Source organism: Phyllobates terribilis, unplaced genomic scaffold (assembly GCF_046119375.1).
Source record: "Phyllobates terribilis strain yellow unplaced genomic scaffold, ASM4611937v1 Scaffold_321__1_contigs__length_2177432, whole genome shotgun sequence".
Lineage (NCBI taxonomy): Eukaryota > Metazoa > Chordata > Amphibia > Anura > Dendrobatidae > Phyllobates > Phyllobates terribilis.
In genome coordinates this window covers 130,077-148,000 of record NW_027363081.1, presented here as the reverse complement: position 1 = coordinate 148,000, position 17,924 = coordinate 130,077, and positions in this window count along the sequence as shown.

Here is a 17,924-nt window from a genome sequence, read left to right as displayed (position 1 = left end):
TTCACATGCTTGAAACAAAGTTGCTTACCCACAATTTTGGCAAGGTGTCAACAATTTTGTCCGACCTATTTTATGTGGTTTTAGTGTGAAATTATGTTCAATTTGCCTTTTTTTTCTCTGTTTTCTTGTGCTGTTTCAATAAACGCAAATAAACGTGTATAACAAAACGTGTAATTGCAATAATTTTCTGGGAGAATTACTTCATTTTCTGGAACAATTTCAAGGGATCCAACACTTTTGACCATGACTTGTGTAACGGGTCTGGGAGGTGGAACCTCTGAGCTACTATACAAAGGGGCAGTCCTTGTAAGGAAGCGGGTGGCTCCCAGGGAAGGCGGGCAGGTAGTCACGGCAAGTGACAGGAACAGTCTCTGGGAAGAAGGGCAGGAGGTAACGGCAAGTGACAGGGACAGTCTCTAGACAGGCGGGGGGTCACGGCAAGTGACAGCAGGGGAAGAGCCTCTAGACAGGCAGGTGGTCACGGCAAGTGACAGCAGAGTAAGAGTCACTAGACGGGCAGGTGGTCACGGCAAGTGACGGCAGAGCCTCCAGGTAGGCTAGCAGGTGGGAAGCAGGTGAGTGCTCCCAGGTGAGCGGGTAAGAGTCTCACGGCTGGCTGGCAGGTGGTCACGGCAAGTGACGGCAGAACCTCCAGGTAGGCTAGCTGGCGGGTAGCAGGTGAGCGCTCCCAGGTGAGCGGGGAAGAGTCTCTCGGCTGGCTGGCAGGAGGTCTCAGGCAGGTATCAGGCAGGTATCAAGCAGGTATCTGGCAGGTATCAGGCAGGTGCTTCCTGAACTGCAGGCGGACTGGTCCATAGACAGACTGGCGGATGCTGGTAGACAGACTGGCGGACCGCAGGGAATGCAAGCAGGTAGACAGAGCTGGAAAACAGACTGGCAACGGAACCTGAGGGCTGAAGCAGAGGTGAAAGGCTTTGCAACAACTTTACTCGGGCACCTCCATTTTGGAGGAGGTGCCTTATATATGGGAGCTCCACCGGCAATTGGCCGGGGACTCCTTAGGACGGCGCGCGCGGCCCCTTTAAGAGAGGGGGAGCGCGCGCGCCCTAAGCACAGTGGCCGGGAAGCAGCGAGCGCCGCCAGCAGCGCGGGAGGAGGACGCCGAGGACGGAGCAGGGAGGTGAGGGGAACGGCGTCTCTGCCTAGCAGGAGGCAGGGACGCCGACGCTACAGTACCCCCCCCTTTAGGCCCCCCCTTTTTTAGGCCAGAGAGAAATTTATCAAGGATGAGCGGGGCATGGATGTTCTCCCGGGGCTCCCACGTTCTCTCCTCAGGACCAAACCCCTTCCAATCCACTAGAAAAAAGGTCTTTCCTCTTACCCTTTTGGTGGCCAGAATGCTCTCTACCTCAAACTCGTCCTCAGCGGAAACTGGAGCAGGAGGCGTACCTGTAGACTTGGAAAAAGAGTTAAGTACCACAGGTTTGAGGAGAGACACCTAGAAGGAGTTAGGGATCCGCAAGTTGGCCGGGAGTTTCAATCTATAGGCCACCGGGTTGATTTGTTTGATAACTTCCAGTGGGCCGATGAACCGAGGCCCTAGCTTGTAGGAAGGAATCTTGAGCCGGACATATTTGGACGAGAGCCAGACTTTATCTCCAGGACAGAATTGGGGTGGATCCAGACGTCTTTTGTCAGCCTGTTTCTTCATCCGCTCGGAGGAATGAAGATGTGCGGATCTGGTACTATCCCAAATGGAGGAGAATTCGCTAACAAGAGATTCCGCGGACAGATTATCCACCTAGGCGGAGACGGGAAACGGTATCCCAGGATGTTGACCGTAGACAATAAAAAACGGGGATTTGGAGGAAGACTCGCTCTCGTGATTATTATAGGAAAATTCGGCCCACGGTAAAAGATCCACCCAGTCGGAATGGTGGGCATTAACAAAGTGCCGGAGGTAACTGGTTAAAATTTGGTTAATCCGCTCTACTTGACCATTGGACTGTGGGTGATAAGCAGAGGAGAAGTCCAAGGTGACCCCCAGCAGTTTACACATGGCTCTCCAGAAGCGAGAGGTGAACTGAACTCCTCGGTCGGATACGATGTGGAGAAGGAGACCATGGAGACGGAAAATATGATGGATAAAGTCTTTAGCCAACTCAGAGGCAGACGGAAGACCCGGCAGGGGAATGAAGTGAGCCATCTTAGAGAAGCGGTCAGCGACCACCCAAATGACCGTACAACCAGCAGAGACGGGGAGATCCGTTATAAAGTCCATGGCTATATGCTGCCACGGGGCAGCATGTATCGGAAGAGACAGAAGGCGGCCGGCTGGCAGATGTCTAGGAACCTTGTTGCGGGCGCAGGACGCACAGGCTAAGACAAAGTTTATTACGTCCTTGTGCAGGGTAGGCCACCAGTAATGCCGGGTAATAAGCAGGAGGGTCTTTTTCTGGCCAGCATGGCCAGCTAGCTTAGACGAAAGTCCCCAGTGTAGGACCCTCTCACGATCAGGTACTGCTACGAATGTGTTACCGGGTGGTTGATTTAGGTCCACGGGAGCCACCTGCATTACCTTGGCGGGGTCGATGATGTGCTTTGGCTCCTCCTCTAGATCGGAGAACAAAAAGGATCGGGACAAGGCATCAGCTTTGATATTTTTGTCTGCCGGGCGAAAATGAAGAATGAAATCAAAGCGGGCGAAGAGCAAGGACCACCGGGCTTGGCGCGGGTTAAGTCTTTGGGCACTCTGGAGATAAGCCAAGTTTTTGTGATCCGTGTAGATTATTACCAGGTGAAGAGCCCCCTCGAGCAGGTAACGCCACTCTTCCAGTGCCAACTTAATGGCTAACAATTCTCGGTCTCCTATAGAATAATTGCGCTCAGATGAGGAGAAGAAGCCGCAGGTTACCATTCTTCCGGAAGACGACTTTTGGGTGAGCACCGCTCCGGCTCCGGAGGAGGAAGCGTCTACTTCTAAGAAGAATTGTTTGTTGCTGTCCGGACGGTGCAGCACAGGAGCGGAAGAGAAAGCCTGTTTCAAAGACAGGAAGGCCTCCTCTGCCTCGGGCAGTCATTCTTTGGGATTAGCACCCTTACGGGTGAGCGCAGAGATAGGGGCAGTCCGGGAAGAGAAGTGCGGAATGAAGAGGAGGTAGTAGTTGGCGAAGCCCAGGAACCGCTGGATTGCCTTTAACCCCTCCTGTCGGGGCCACTTCTGGATGGCAGAAAGTTTCTCAGGATCCATTTGTAAACCGGTCTGAGAGATGATGTAGCCCAGAAATGGAAGCGAGGTCTGTTCAAAGAGGCACTTCTCAAATTTTGCGTAGAGGTGGTTCTGCCCGAGCCTGAGCAGGACCTGACGAACGTCCCTCCGGTGTGTGGGGAGATCCGGAGAGAAGACCAAGATGTCGTCCAGGTATACCATCATGCATGAGTAGAGAAGGTTACGGAAGATATCATTGACCAACTCTTGAAAGACGGCGGGAGCATTTCAGAGACCGAAGGGCATTACGAGGTATTCATAGTGGCCGTCCCGGGTGTTAAATGCCGTCTTCCATTCATCCCCCTGAGGGATACGAACCAGGTTATAGGCCCCACGGAGATCCAGCTTGGTGAAGATTCTAGCACCCCTCAGACGATCAAATAATTCAGGAATGAGAGGAAGGGGGTATTTATTCTTCACCGTGATCTGGTTAAGGCCTCTATATTCTATGCAGGGACGGAGTGAGCCGTCCTTCTTTTTAACGAAGAAGAAGCCTGCTCCCGCCAAAGAAGTAGATTTCCGGATAAATCCCCGGGCCAGGTTCTCCTCGATATATTCAGACATGGATCGGGTCTCAGCAGCGGACAAAGGGTAGATACGCCCTCGGGGCGGAGTAGCGCCAGGTACCAAGTCGATAGGGCAATCGTATGGTCTATGAGGAGGTAATGTCTCTGCTTCCTTTTTATTAAAGACATCAGCATAAGACCAATAGGGTACCGGCAGGCCGGGTAGATTGGCTGGGAGAGGAGAAGGACGGGCAGGACGAACGGGAACTAAACAAGTCTTATGGCAGTCCTGTCCCCAGCGAAGGACTTCTCCAGTCTGCCAATCAAGCACGGGTGCATGTCTCTGGAGCCAAGGTAGGCCAAGCAAAAGGGCATGAGAGAGTCCAGGTAGAACATGGAAGAAGATGCTCTCAGAGTGCAGCATTCCCACCTGCAGAGTTATGGGTTCGGTGATAAGTTGGATGGGATGCGGTAAGAGACCCCCATCCACGAAGGTGACAGATAAGGGTTCAGCCAGAGGTTTAGTGGGAATGCGGAATTTCTCTACCAGGGACTGAGAAATTAGATTTCCGGCAGCTCCAGAGTCAAGTTGAGCTAGTTCAAATTAACGGTTCTCCCCGCAGATGATGGAGACCGACAGCATCAGAGATGGAGAGGGTTTATTCTTGTCTAGGACGACCTCTCTGAGCGATCCTAGACACAGGCGTTTCCCAACCTCTCCGGGCAGGAACGGATCCGGTGCTCCTTACTGCCACAGTAGAAGCAGCTCCCCTCGGCACGGCGTGACTCTTGACGGGTTTTGACCAACTTGGTCTGGTCGACCTGCATAGGCTCGGGTGAGTGCGCCTGGGGAGTAACAGAGGAAGTGACGGGATTCCGGAAGGTAGGAGCAAGGCGAGGAAACCTCCTCTCACGGGTGACCTCCTTGGTACGCTCCTGGAACCGGATGTCAATCTGGGTGGCAAGTGTTATTAGGTCGTTGAGAGTGGTAGGAATGTCCCGATCAGCAAGTTCATCTTTAATCCGGCCGGATAGACCCTCCCAGAAGACGGACACCAGGGCGTCGTTATCCCAGGCAAGCTCCGAAGCAAGGGTACGGAACCATATGGCATATTGGCCCACGGTGAGACTACCTTGACGGAGGCGTAGCAGAGATGAGGCGGAAGAGGTCTTTCGTCCCGGTTCGTCGAAGACTTTCCGGAAGGCCGTAAGAAAGGCTGGCAGGTTAGACACCAGGGGGTCTCCTCTCTCCCATAGAGGATTTAGCAAAGCCAGCGCCTCCCCAGTGAGGTGGGACATGATGGAGGCCACTTTGGCTCGATCGGTGGAAAACTGGTGTGCCAAAAGTTCGAAGTGCAGGGTGCACTGGTTAATGAAGCCTCGTGCCTGACCGGGATCTCCACCAAAACGAGGCGGGGCGGAAAGGCGGGGACTGGGAAGGGATGCCATGGTATTGATGGGCAGCGACGCTGCCAGGGTAGTAGTTGTGCGAGTGGAAGCAGCTCCCGATGAGGCAGTCAGTGTGTCCAGGCGGGAGTTAACACTACGCAGGTGACTCAGGATGGACTCCTGTTGGGACCTCTGACGGGATAGTTCATGGCATAGGTCCGAGAGTGAGGGAGCTTGGGTGCCACCGGGTTCCATGGCCCGAGCAAACTGTAACGGGTCTGGGAGGTGGAACCTCTGAGCTACTATACAAAGGGGCAGTCCTTGTAAGGAAGCGGGTGGCTCCAAGGGAAGGCGGGCAGGTAGTCACGGCAAGTGACAGGAACAGTCTCTGGGAAGAAGGGCAGGAGGTCACGGCAAGTGACGGGGACAGTCTCTAGACATGCGGGTGGTCACGGCAAGTGACAGCAGGGGAAGAGTCTCTAGACAGGCAGGTGGTCACGGCAAGTGACAGCAGGGTAAGAGTCTCTAGACAGGCAGGTGGTCACGGCAAGTGACAGCAGAGTAAGAGTCACTAGACAGGCAGGTGGTCACGGCAAGTGACGGCAGAGCCTCCAGGTAGGCTAGCAGGTGGGAAGCAGGTGAGCGCTCCCAGGTGAGCGGGTAAGAGTCTCACGGCTGGCTGTCAGGTGGTCACGGCAAGTGACGGCAGAACCTCCAGGTAGGCTAGCTGGCGGGTAGCAGGTGAGCGCTCCCAGGTGAGCGGGGAAGAGTCTCTCGGCTGGCTGGCAGGAGGTCTCAGGCACGTATCAGGCAGGTATCTGGCAGGTATCAGGCAGGTGCTTCCTGAACCGCAGGCGGACTGGTCCATAGACAGACTGGCGGATGCTGGTAGGCAGACTGTCGGACCGCAGGGAATGCAAGCAGGTAGACAGAGCTGGAAAACAGACTGGCAACGGAACCTGAGGGCTGAAGCAGAGGTGAAAGGCTTTGCAACAACTTTGCTCGGGCACCTCCATTTTGGAGGAGGTGCCTTATATATGGGAGCTCCACCGGCAATTGGCCGGGGACTCCTTAGGACGGCGCGCGCGGCCCCTTTAAGAGAGAGGGAGCGCGCGCGCGCCCTAAGCACAGTGCCCGGGAAGCAGCGAGCGCTGCCAGCAGCGCGGGAGGAGGGCGCCGAGGACGGAGCAGGGAGGTGAGGGGAACTTCGTCTCTGCCTAGCAGGAGGCAGGGACGCCGACGCTACAACTTGTTTTTGCTGCCTTTTTAATTTGTTGCAGCATATCATCCTCTACATCTTCAGCTATATTAGGAGGCTTGTAGCAAAGTCCAATTGCCAGCTTTGCATTATTGCCATTTCCATGTACATTACCCATACTGATCAGGGATGTAAAGCTCAAAACATGCAGAGGGCCAAAATGAAAAACTTTGACAAAGTCGTGGCCCAACCAGTGTACAGTATAATGGGCCCCACATAGTCCTCCATACAGAATAATGGGCCCTACATAGTCCTCCCTACAGTATAATGGGCCCCACATAGTCCTCCATACAGTATAATGGGCCCCACATAGCTTTCCATACAGTATAATGGGCCCCACATAGTCCTCCATACATAAGAAACAAGAGGAAAAAACTTTGAGTCAGAGTCCCATATAATAGTGAAAAAATTACAAAATTGTATTAATTATAATTTATACAGGAAAAAAATATGAATTGCAGAGGCAGTTAATAGTAAAACAATGGAGGAGCACTAATGAGGAGCATAAGACAAATTAACATGATTATTTTCTGATGTAAAAACATAATTGCCCTGCCAAAAAAATAAGAATTTATTGTTAAAATACAGTGAAGCTTTCAATAAAAGTGCAGGTGCTTATGAGGTAGGTCAGAAGTAGTTGCTATATAAGAGGTTAGTCATACCGCTGTCTATATATAGTTACTAATATAGATAGCTCATACCGGGGGAAGCAGATCTTTATAAGTGGTATCAGTGCCCTGACCCCTTAGGCTACAGGGTAAAAGTATATCCTAATAGATATAAAAGCCTAGAAAATGCACCTAAGTAGGAAAAAAGATTAAAAAACGGCAGCAAAAAGAGTGTAGCATGAATCCTATAGAATACTTACAGCCACAGTGGATGTGAACACGCTCTTCAATGGCGCTCACCTTATTGCGCGTTTTGGCACGGCTGCCTTCGTCAGGAGGTGGCGTCAATGAAGGCGGGTAGGATTTAGAAACCCTTGAGCCAATAGAAAAGGGGGTGTGTAGTCTCTCCGCCAATGGGTGTGGGGAGGGTGTGGCATGACACATGGCAATCACCACTACACCGCCGCATCCACGGCAAACGCGTCATGTGATCCATGATGCCGCAAGCACGTGGGGAACCACGTGACCGCGTGTCATGGAGCACATATTGATACGGCCAGTGAGGACACCACAGAGAACAGTGAAGCCATGCGTACCGCCCAGTCCACAGACATATAGTCAAATACAACCGGAGAGAAAAAGAAACTAACATAATGGGGTAAACTGTCAATAATAGCACATCTCAAATGTGTTATATATACCTGAACCCAATCGAGATGGTTTGGGGTGAGCTGGATCGCAGAGTGAAGGCAAAAGGGCCAACAAGTGCTAAGCATCTCTGGGAACTCCTTCAAGATTGTTGGAAGACCATTTCCGGTGACTACCTCTTGAAGCTCATCAAGAGAAGGCCAAGAGTGTGCAAAGCAGTCATCAAAGCAAAAGGTGTCTACTTTGAAGAACCTAGAATATAAGATATATTTTCAGTTGTTTCACACTTTTTTGTTAAGTATATAATTCCACATGTGTTAATTCATAGTTTTGATGCCTTCAGTGTGAATGTACAATTTTCATAGTTATGAAAATACAGAAAAATCTTTAAATGAGAAGGTGTGTCCAAACTTTTGGTCTGTACTGTATATCTATGGGGTATAGGCGATAGACAATTATATATAAGTCAGAGAAGTTAATTGGCCATGACAAAACAAATAAAGTATATCTAAGAAAAGCATGAAGTATAACATGATTATATGAGATCATAGTATAAATGCATAATCAGATATAAGAAAATATCTCTCAAAATATCGATCTATAAATGCGAAAGATATACAATAATAACTGTATGGACAAAAAATGCGCACACAGAAAAAAGTTACAGATCTTGAGAGACAATACAGCGCCAGCAATTATGTCCATGTTATCCAATAGCAGAATGGAAGTCCTCAACATCATTCATAGATAGAAATGGAGATATCACGTATACAAACATGCCAATCACCATGTAATGCCTTTATGAATATTTGGTAGAAAAAGACGACAAACTCTCATGGAGGAACACTAAAGAAATAGAAAAACATTAAAATACAAAAAAATTACCCAACCATACTAGATAAAAAGGTAAGACAAAATAGCTAAAACAATGTGGATATAGGTGATCAGAGAAATGGGGCATAACTAATATTTTCGTTCAAGCCCAATGGATGGAGTGTTTTTAAAGTCCCAAATCCATCTGCTCTCTTTCTGGGCTAATAGTTTGCTCACTCTACCGTCCCTAATATTAGTGGTGATCATGTCAATACACTGAACTTTAAGTTAGATGCGTCACACTTATGGTGTATTCTAAAATGCTTGGGAATAGTTTTTAACGTAGAAATATCAGTTTCATTTACCGCCACTTCAATACCTAGGACGTGTTCACGTATTGTTGTCCTAAGTCAGGGGTCCTCAAACTACGGCCCGCGGAGGACTTTTATCCGGCCCGCCGGGCTATGGGCAGAGGAGAGCGGTGTCAGCGCCCGCCCTTCCCCGTGCTTTCTCAGAGCCCCGGCAGCCGGATACTTACCTCTCCCCGTGCCTTCGCAGATCATAGAATCATAGAATCATAGAATGGTAGAGTTGGAAGGGACCTCCTGGGTCATCTGGTCCAACCCCCTGCTCAAAGCAGGATTCACTAGATCATCTCAGACAGATGTCTGTCCAGCCTCTGTTTGAAGACGTCCATTGAAGGGGAACTCACCACCTCTCGTGGCAGCCTGTTCCACTCATTAATCACCCTAACTGTCAAAAAGTTTTTTCTAATATCTAATCTGTGTCTCCTCCCATTTAGTTTCATCCCATTGCTTCTAGTCTTTCCTTGTGCAAATGAGAATAAAGATGATCCTTCTACAATGTGACAGCCCTTGACATATTTGTAGACAGCTATTAAGTCTCCTCTCAGTCTTCTTTTTTGCAAGCTAAACATTCCCAAATCCTGCAACCGTTCCTCATAGGACATGGTTTGCAGACCAGTCACCATTCTGGTCGCTCTTCTCTGAACTTGCTCCAGTTTGTCTATGTCTTTTTTAAAATGTGGTGCCCAAAACTGTACACAGTATTCCAGATGAGGTCTGACCAAAGAGGAGTAAAGACCGATAATGACTTCACGTGATCTAGACTGTATGCTTCTGTTAATACATCCCAGAATTGTATTTGCCTTTTTTGCTGCTGCATCACACTGTTGACTCATGTTCAGTCTATGATCTATTAGTATACCTAAGTCTTTTTCACATGTACTGTTGCTTAGCTCTATTCCTCCCATTCTGTATATGCTTTTTTCATTTTTATTGCCCAGATGTAGTACTTTGCATTTTTCCCTGTTAAAAACCATTCTGTTGGTTGCTGCCCACTGCTCCAGTTTATTTAGGTCTTTTTGAATCCTCTCTCTCTCTTCTCTAGTATTAGCTATCCCTCCTAGCTTTGTGTCATCAGCAAATTTAATCAGTTTACCCTCAATTCCTTCATCTAAATCATTGATAAAGATGTTGAACAATACAGGTCCCAGGACGGAGCCCTGTGGTACCCCACTTGAGACATTCATCCAGCTGGATGTGAAGCCATTTACAACCACCCTTTGAGTCCGATCACTAAGCCAGTTATGAATCCACCTAACAGTTGCCTGGTCCACTGCATACTTGGTCATTTTTTCAATAAGGATGGCGTGAGATACTTTGTCAAATGCTTTGCTGAAGTCAAGATATACTATATCTACAGCATTTCCATGATCCACCCAGTCAGTGATTCTGTCATAGAAGGAAATTAAATTAGTCTGACATGACTTGTTAGTTACAAACCCATGCTGACTCTGGTTAATCACTTCATTCTTATCCAGGTACTTACATACATGTTGTTTAATAATTTGTTCAAAGATCTTTCCTGGTATAGAAGTCAGACTCACCGGCCTATAGTTCCCTGGGTCCACCTCCTTCCCCTTTTTGAAGATAGGAACAACATTTGCTCTTCTCCAGTCTTCTGGGACTTCTCCTGTTCTCCAAGAATTTTCAAAGATTATGGAGAGTGGTTCTAAAATTTCTTCTACGATCTCCTTCAGTACTCTGGGGTGTAATTCATCTGGACCTGGAGACTTGAACTCATTTATGTTAGCTAAATATTCCCTCACAATCTTTCTGTTTACAGATAACTTGGATTCCTCTATTCCTTTAAAAGGACAGTGAAGATCAGTTGATGTTACATTTTCTTTCTGAGAGAAAACAGATGCAAAATAGGAATTAAAAAGTTCGGCCTTCTCAACATCCTCTCTTACCATTTCTCCATTTTCATCCTGTAAAAATCCTATAGCATCTTTGACTTTTCTTTTACTTTTGACATACCCCCAAAATCCTTTTTTATTGCTTTTGACATCTCTTGCCAGCCTTAATTCATTGTCAGCTTTAGCTAACCTGATACGTCCCTGCAGGATCTGCAGACTGCATTATAATCTTCTTTAGATATGCCTCCCTCTTTCCATTTAATAAACATTTCTTTCTTTCTTTTTAGCATGTGTTTAAGTTCTGTGTTCATCCATCCTGGTTTCCTTAAATGCTTCCCATTCTTCCTACTTTTCGGGATTGTTAACGATTGTGTCTTGAGAATCTCATTTTTAAAAATTTCCCATCCTTCCTGGACATTTTTGTCCTTAAGGACATCCAGCCATTGGATCCCTCCTATTCTCTTTCTGAGTCTCTTAAAATCTGCCTTTCTAAAATCTAACCTTGAAGTTGGAGTCTTCACATGTCTTCCTCCTCTAGTTATCCAAAATTCTATAATAGCATGATCGCTGCCTCCTAGGGTCCCAGCCACCTTTACCTCCTCAACCATTTCCTCCCTGTTTATAAGGATTAGATCCAAAGTAGCAGATCCCCTTGTTTTCTCCCCTACCTTTTGGAAGATAAAGTTGTCAGCAAGAGAGTATAAGAATTTGCTTGACCTGTTAGTTTTACTTGAGAGAGATTCCCAACAAATGTCTGGATAGTTGAAATCTCCCATGACCACTACGTCATATTTTTTGGAGAACTTGGTCATTTGATACATAAAGAGTTCATCCTTATCTTCAGCTTGCGCAGGTGGCCTGTAGTAAATGCCTACAATGGTGTCCTTTCCGTTGTTCTCTCCTTGTATTCTTACCCAAACAGTTTCCACAGAACTCCCAGTCTCTGAAGCTTCAATCTCTGTGCAGATATACGCTTTTCTAACATACAATGCGACACCTCCTCCTCGTTTATCAAGTCTGTTTCTTGCAAATAAGTTGTATCCTTTTAGCCTTTTATTCCAATCATGTGTATCGTCCCACCAAGTTTCAGTGATTCCAATGACATCATATTTCTTTTCCTGCATTAGTAGTTCCAATTCTCCTTGTTTGTTGCCCATGCTTTGTGCATTTGTATAAAAACATTTTAGTTTGTGATTGGTTTCTCTTCCTCCCATATTTTTATTATTTAAATTGTTTTGTCTTTGTTCTTCCTTTCCACTTCCAGTAGCAGAGATCTCAATAGTATTTGTCAGCTGTATGGCTTTTTCTGGCCTTTTGCTTCCCTTCCCACATTGTTCTAGTTTAAAGCTCTCCTGATGAGTGTAGCAAGGCGACTTCCAAATACATGTTTTCCAGTCTTCGTAAGGTGCACCCCATCTCTAGCAAGTAGTCCATCGTATAGGTAATTCATTCCATGATCCAGAAATCCAAATCCTTGTTGACGGCACCATCGACATAGCCAGTTGTTCACCTGTAGAATCTTATTCCACTTCATTGTTCCATGGCCATCCACTGGGAGGATGGATGAGAAGACCACCTGCGCTCCCAATTCTTTCACTTTCTTGCCTAAGTCTTCAAAGTCACTGCAGATGGTTTCCAGGTCCTTTCTTGCGGTGTCATTTGTCCCCACATGTATTAGCAGGAATGGGTAGTGATCTGTAGGTCTGAAGAGTCTTGATATCCTGTCAGACACATCTGTAATTTTTGCTCCTGGAAGACAGCACATTTCTCTTGAGGTTATGTCTGGTCTGCAGATAGCGGCCTCTGTTCCTCTTAACAGGGAATCCCCCATGACCACCACTCTCCGTTTTTTCTTCACAACATTTTTCTTTCTCCATCCAGGAGGATTCTGAGGGCTTACAAGGTTATTCATTGCTGGCAAAGTCTTATTTTGCTGTATTTGTTCATGGTTCTCCTGCGTGAGAGCCTGGTACTGGTTCCTGAGCAGTATGGGTGTTGACTGCCTCTCGATCCTCCTGCTTCTGTGGGTCACATGCTTCCATTCCTCTGTTTCGTCAGGTGCAGTTCGAATTTCTTCTATTTCTGAATCATGAAGAGATAATTCTGCTCTGTCTAAGAACTCTTCACCTTCCTTAATGATTTTCAAGGTAGTTAACCTCTCTTCTAGATTTCGCAACTTTTCCTCCAACAGGGACACAAGCTTGCATTTCTGGCATGTGAAGTTTGGCTTTTCCACTGGCAAGTCTGTGAACATGTAGCAGGATATGCAGCTCACCAAATGGCTCCTGGACTCTTCCATGTTCTTACTGTTAATGTTCTGAAAACAGTGAAAAAAGCTTAAAAAAAAAGGCCTCAAAATGCCTGCCGGCGCGCGGTTTACCAATGTCCTCTTTTCAGCTCCAACAGCCAAAATCCAGTGTTCTTTGAGCTCGCGGAGACTCTTCACTTACCCCAAAATGCAGTGGGAATATGCAAATTATCTCCTCAGGACTCCTCCCCTGGTTTACCGATGTCCTCTTTTCAGCTCCAACAGCCAAAATCCAGTGTTCTTTGAGCTCGCGGAGACTCTTCACTTACCCCAAAATGCAGTGGGAATATGCAAATTATCTCCTCAGGACTCCTCCCCTGGTTTACCGATGTCCTCTTTTCAGCTCCAACAGCCAAAATCCAGTGTTCTTTGAGCTCGCGGAGACTCTTCACTTACCCCAAAATGCAGTGGGAATATGCAAATTATCTCCTCAGGACTCCTCCCCTGGTTTACCGATGTCCTCTTTTCAGCTCCAACAGCCAAAATCCAGTGTTCTTTGAGCTCGCGGAGACTCTTCACTTACCCCAAAATGCAGTGGGAATATGCAAATTATCTCCTCAGGACTCCTCCCCTGGAATCATCCTGTCTGGCAATATGGGTGTGTGAGCGGTCCAGCTGAAGTAATCTACTTCAGCCAATTGGAAAGCACTGCACCCTACTAAAGCTGGAAGCATATTGCTGGAAGCGGCCAGATACAGCCTTGTTCTCCTCTGGGTCAGTCCTCTGTCCTCAGCTCCCAGCTTGTGTATTTGTTTCCTGTTGTGACCCCAGCCTGCTTATTGATTACTCTTGTGTCTTCTGATTTTGTATTTTCTCTGACCTCCATGTTCTGACCCGGCTACCTGACTATTCTTCTTCCCATCTCACACCACAGAACAGCAGGTAACACTGTGGCCCAAGCTTAGGGGTCTCTGTGTAAGTCCAGATCCATGTAGAGGGGTTAAATGGTGATGAGCAAGACAATCCCTGGTATCTAGAAAATGGAGTAGATAGCGCCAAGCCTGTTCGTGGTAGCCATCTTTTTAGATGCCAGGTGACCATGAACAGTGCCCCCAATACATTGTGTCTGCAAACTATTCCAGCAAGATCTGCATTCAAATAGCTAAATGGCGCTCCTTCCCTTCTTAACCAGCCATGTGCCCAGACAGAAGTGTACAGCTGTATATAGGGGATTGTCAGATTCAAGAGAAGCTGGAAAATAATTTGTAAGGTCCATTTGTTTCCTATTATCATTTGTGAAGAATCTCAAAGTTATCACCACATAAAGTGACAAGTTAGATTAGAAAAATGGGACCTGATTAACAACACAAAACTGGCTGCAGGAAGGGGTTAAATCAGAATATTTTGGGCACCAACTACTGTAGTCAAAAACTGTGAGTATAGACAATAACACATCTATTGAAATGATCAATCTCAACAGTCTTCATCAGTAATAAATGAGTAACTAATGGTGAAACCTCTCTGGGGTAATTAGAGTATGGGGCTCGGGGGCTCTTGGCAATCTAAACTATCGTAAGGGACAATATTTTCTATCAGATGAGTTTCAAGAAGAAAAAATAGACATTCAAAGAGAACTTTTTATAATAGTGCAGAGCTGAGGTGTCTTAAATTTAGATCTCGGACATTTTGAAAAAGCAATGGAGAACTTTTTTCAAAGACTACCAGGGTATTAGAGTCTCACATAAGTGAGGCCGGCCGATCCCACCACAACCTGTAAAAAAAAAAATGTATTCTATGTTAGATCCCTAACAACAAAGTATGTTTGAAGGGAGACCTCCAACACTAAACTGGAGTTTAGAGAAAGTATTAGCGCCCCCATTTCAGGAGAGACTGTGCAGTAATCTGAATTAGGATCGAAAACATAATGGAATTTATGACGTTGAGTGAATCCATGAAACCAGGGCTGGAGCCAACACATCTCCTGCAGGCGTGAGTAAATGTATATTACAGCCATCAGCCACGCACAGCTTAGAGATATATCATGGCACAGGTGTAATGTTTTCTGTATAGTTTATCACAATCCTGTTTGAAGTTAGATTTAAAATAAATTTTAAAGTTTAGATAAAAGGAAACTCTGTTGTGATTGCATCATTACTAGTGTTGAGCATTCCGATACTGAAATATCGGGTATCGGCCGATATTCACTGTATCGGAATTCCGATACTTAATTCCGATACTTTTATAATATCGAATACCGGAATCGGAAGTTCCCATAATGCCTGCGCTCTGCAGTGTCTCTGAAGGATGACAAGCTGGATGGCAGCGCTCAGCTGCGATCCAGCTTGTCATCAGAATGCCATCCCAGCGGGGGAGAATTCTCCTGATTGTTTAAAAGCCGGCGCGCGGTAAAAAGCCGCCGGCTTTTAAACAATCACGCAGCCCCATACTGCTTCCCCGCAGCCTCCCACCCCGATCCTCCGCTCCCCTCGCCACCTCCCATCCCGATCGTAAATTAGGACCGGGCGGGGAGCGCAGCACCAAGGAGCGAAGGACCCGGGCGGGGAAGCCGGCAGTGAAAAGACTTCACCGCCGGCTTTCCCGTTCTGTGCTGCGCTTTCCCGCCGGTTATTTCAAATGAACAGCTGAGGTATCAGGTGATGCCGATCAGCTGTTCATTTGAAGTAGCCGCGGTGCCCTCAGAGGGTTCATGTGAGTTCATGCTTGACTGCATGAACTCACATCAACTTTCCCACGGCCGCACAGGTCAGCCTCACCTCCCGGACCCGTCATGATTAGTGTGTGCGGGGTGTGTGTGTGTGCGGGGTGTGTGTGTGCGGGGTGTGTGTGTGCGGGGTGTGTGTGTGCGGGGTGTGTGTGTGCGGGGTGTGTGTGTGCGGGTGTGTGTGCGGGTGTGTGTGCGGGGTGTGTGTGCGGGGTGTGTGTGCGGGTGTGTGTGTGCGGGGTGTGTGTGTGCGGGGTGTGTGTGTGCGGGGTGTGTGTGTGCGGGGTGTGTGTGTGCGGGGTGTGTGTGTGCGGGTGTGTGTGCGGGTGTGTGTGCGGGCAGACATAGGCCGATGTGACACTACTACTCCCATCGGCCTATGTCTGTCCCCCGTCCACTCCTGCCAGCAGGATCAGCTCGATGGGAGCAGTAGTTCCCATCAGCCTGATCCTGCTATTTAAATTGCCCTACTGTGTCCCCAATAAATGTTAAATACATGTCATTGGTGGCCAGTGGTTGCCTACAATAAATTAGTTTATACATTACCTGTCCCCGCCGATCGCCACCTAAAATAAAGTAAAAAATAAAAAACTACACCTATACTCACCTAGACACCTAATTCCCCGAAGCCATCGATCTCCTGTAATAAAATATAAAATAATAAACCACAACCTTATCCTTACCCCTCCGTAGTAGTCCACGAGTGTCCCACGAAGATCTCCAGTTTAGAGCAGCCACATAGAATGTGACCGCTCTGAACCGCTGCCGCCGCTAGAATGACGGGGCCGTAAGGGTTCACCGGAGTTCAGGCAGCGCTGCTCCGGTTAGCTCCTTTACGGCACTGCTGTATCGTGAGAAATTCCCACGGTACAGCACTGCCGTAAAGGAGGTCTCCGGAGCTGCGCTGCCTGAATGCACTCCGGTGACCTCAGTCAGTGGCTCCCGCTGCCGGGAGCGGACGTGTTCCCGGCAGCGTGAGCTTACAGCAGCCATGCACAGCTGTCACCATCTCCAGATGTGACAGCTGTGCATGGGAGATCAGCGCAGGAACGTGGACAGGTAACTATTTTTTTTTTAGTAAACTAAGAATTAAATAAAATGGTGTTTTATTTCAAATAAATTATTTTTTTCTGGGTGTAGTGTGTTTTTTCTTTTTAACACTTTGTAGGTTAGTAATGGGGGTGTCATATAGACGGCCATCATTACTAACCTGGGCTTCATGGCAGCTGGCGCTGACATGAACCCCACCACTATTACCCCCTGCCACCGCACCAGGGCAGCGTGGAAGAGCGAGGCTAAGTGCCAGAATTGGCGCATCCTATGGATGCGCCATTTCTGGGGCGGCTGACGGCTGGTGTTTCTAGCCTGGGAGGGGGCCAATATTCATGGCACCCTTCCTGAGCTATTAATATCAGCCCCCAGCTGTCTGCCTAGCCTTTGCTAGCTATTAAAATAGAGGGGACCCCACGTCATTTTTTTTTGGGGGGTCCCCCATTTTAATAGCTAGTAAAGGCTAGGTATTCAGCTGGGGGCTGATATTAGTAGCCTGGGAAGCTCCGTGGGTTTTACCCCCTTCCCAGGCTTCAAACATCTGCCCCAGCCGTCTGCTTAACCTCCGCTAGAGACTAAAATTATGGGGGATCCCACGCCATTTTTTTTTTAAATAAATCCTTTATTTTAACACTAAATGACATTTGAGGACTTAATAAAGATGCAGTCCCTAAATTATTATTTATTTTTTAATAAATTTTTCCCAAAACTTTTGACGTGGGCTTCGCCATATTTTTGTATGCCAGCCAGGTACAGCATCCAGCTTCTATGAACGCGCCATTTTCCGGGGCGGCCGCGGACTGCAATTTTCAGCGGGGGGGGGGAGGGCAAAAAGCTTGGGCCTCCCTGCGCTGCAGATTCCATCCCCCAGCTGCCTAGTTGTACCTGGCTGGACACAAAAATAGGGAGAAGCTCCACGTTTTTTTTTTTTAATTATTTCATGAAATTCATGGAATAATTAAGAAAAAAAGGGCTTCCCTATATTGTTGTGTCCGGCTAGGTACAAATAGGCAGCTGGTGGTTGGGGGCAGCCCGTTCCTGCCTGCTGTACCTGGCTGGACACAAATATAGTGTGAAGCCCCACGTCAATTTTTTTTTAATTATTTCAGGAAATTCATGAAATAATTAAAAAAAAATTATGTGGGGCTTCGCCCTATAATTGTGTCCAGCCAGGTACAGCAGGCAGGAACGGGCTGCCCCCAACCACCAGCTGCCTATTTGTACCTAGCCGG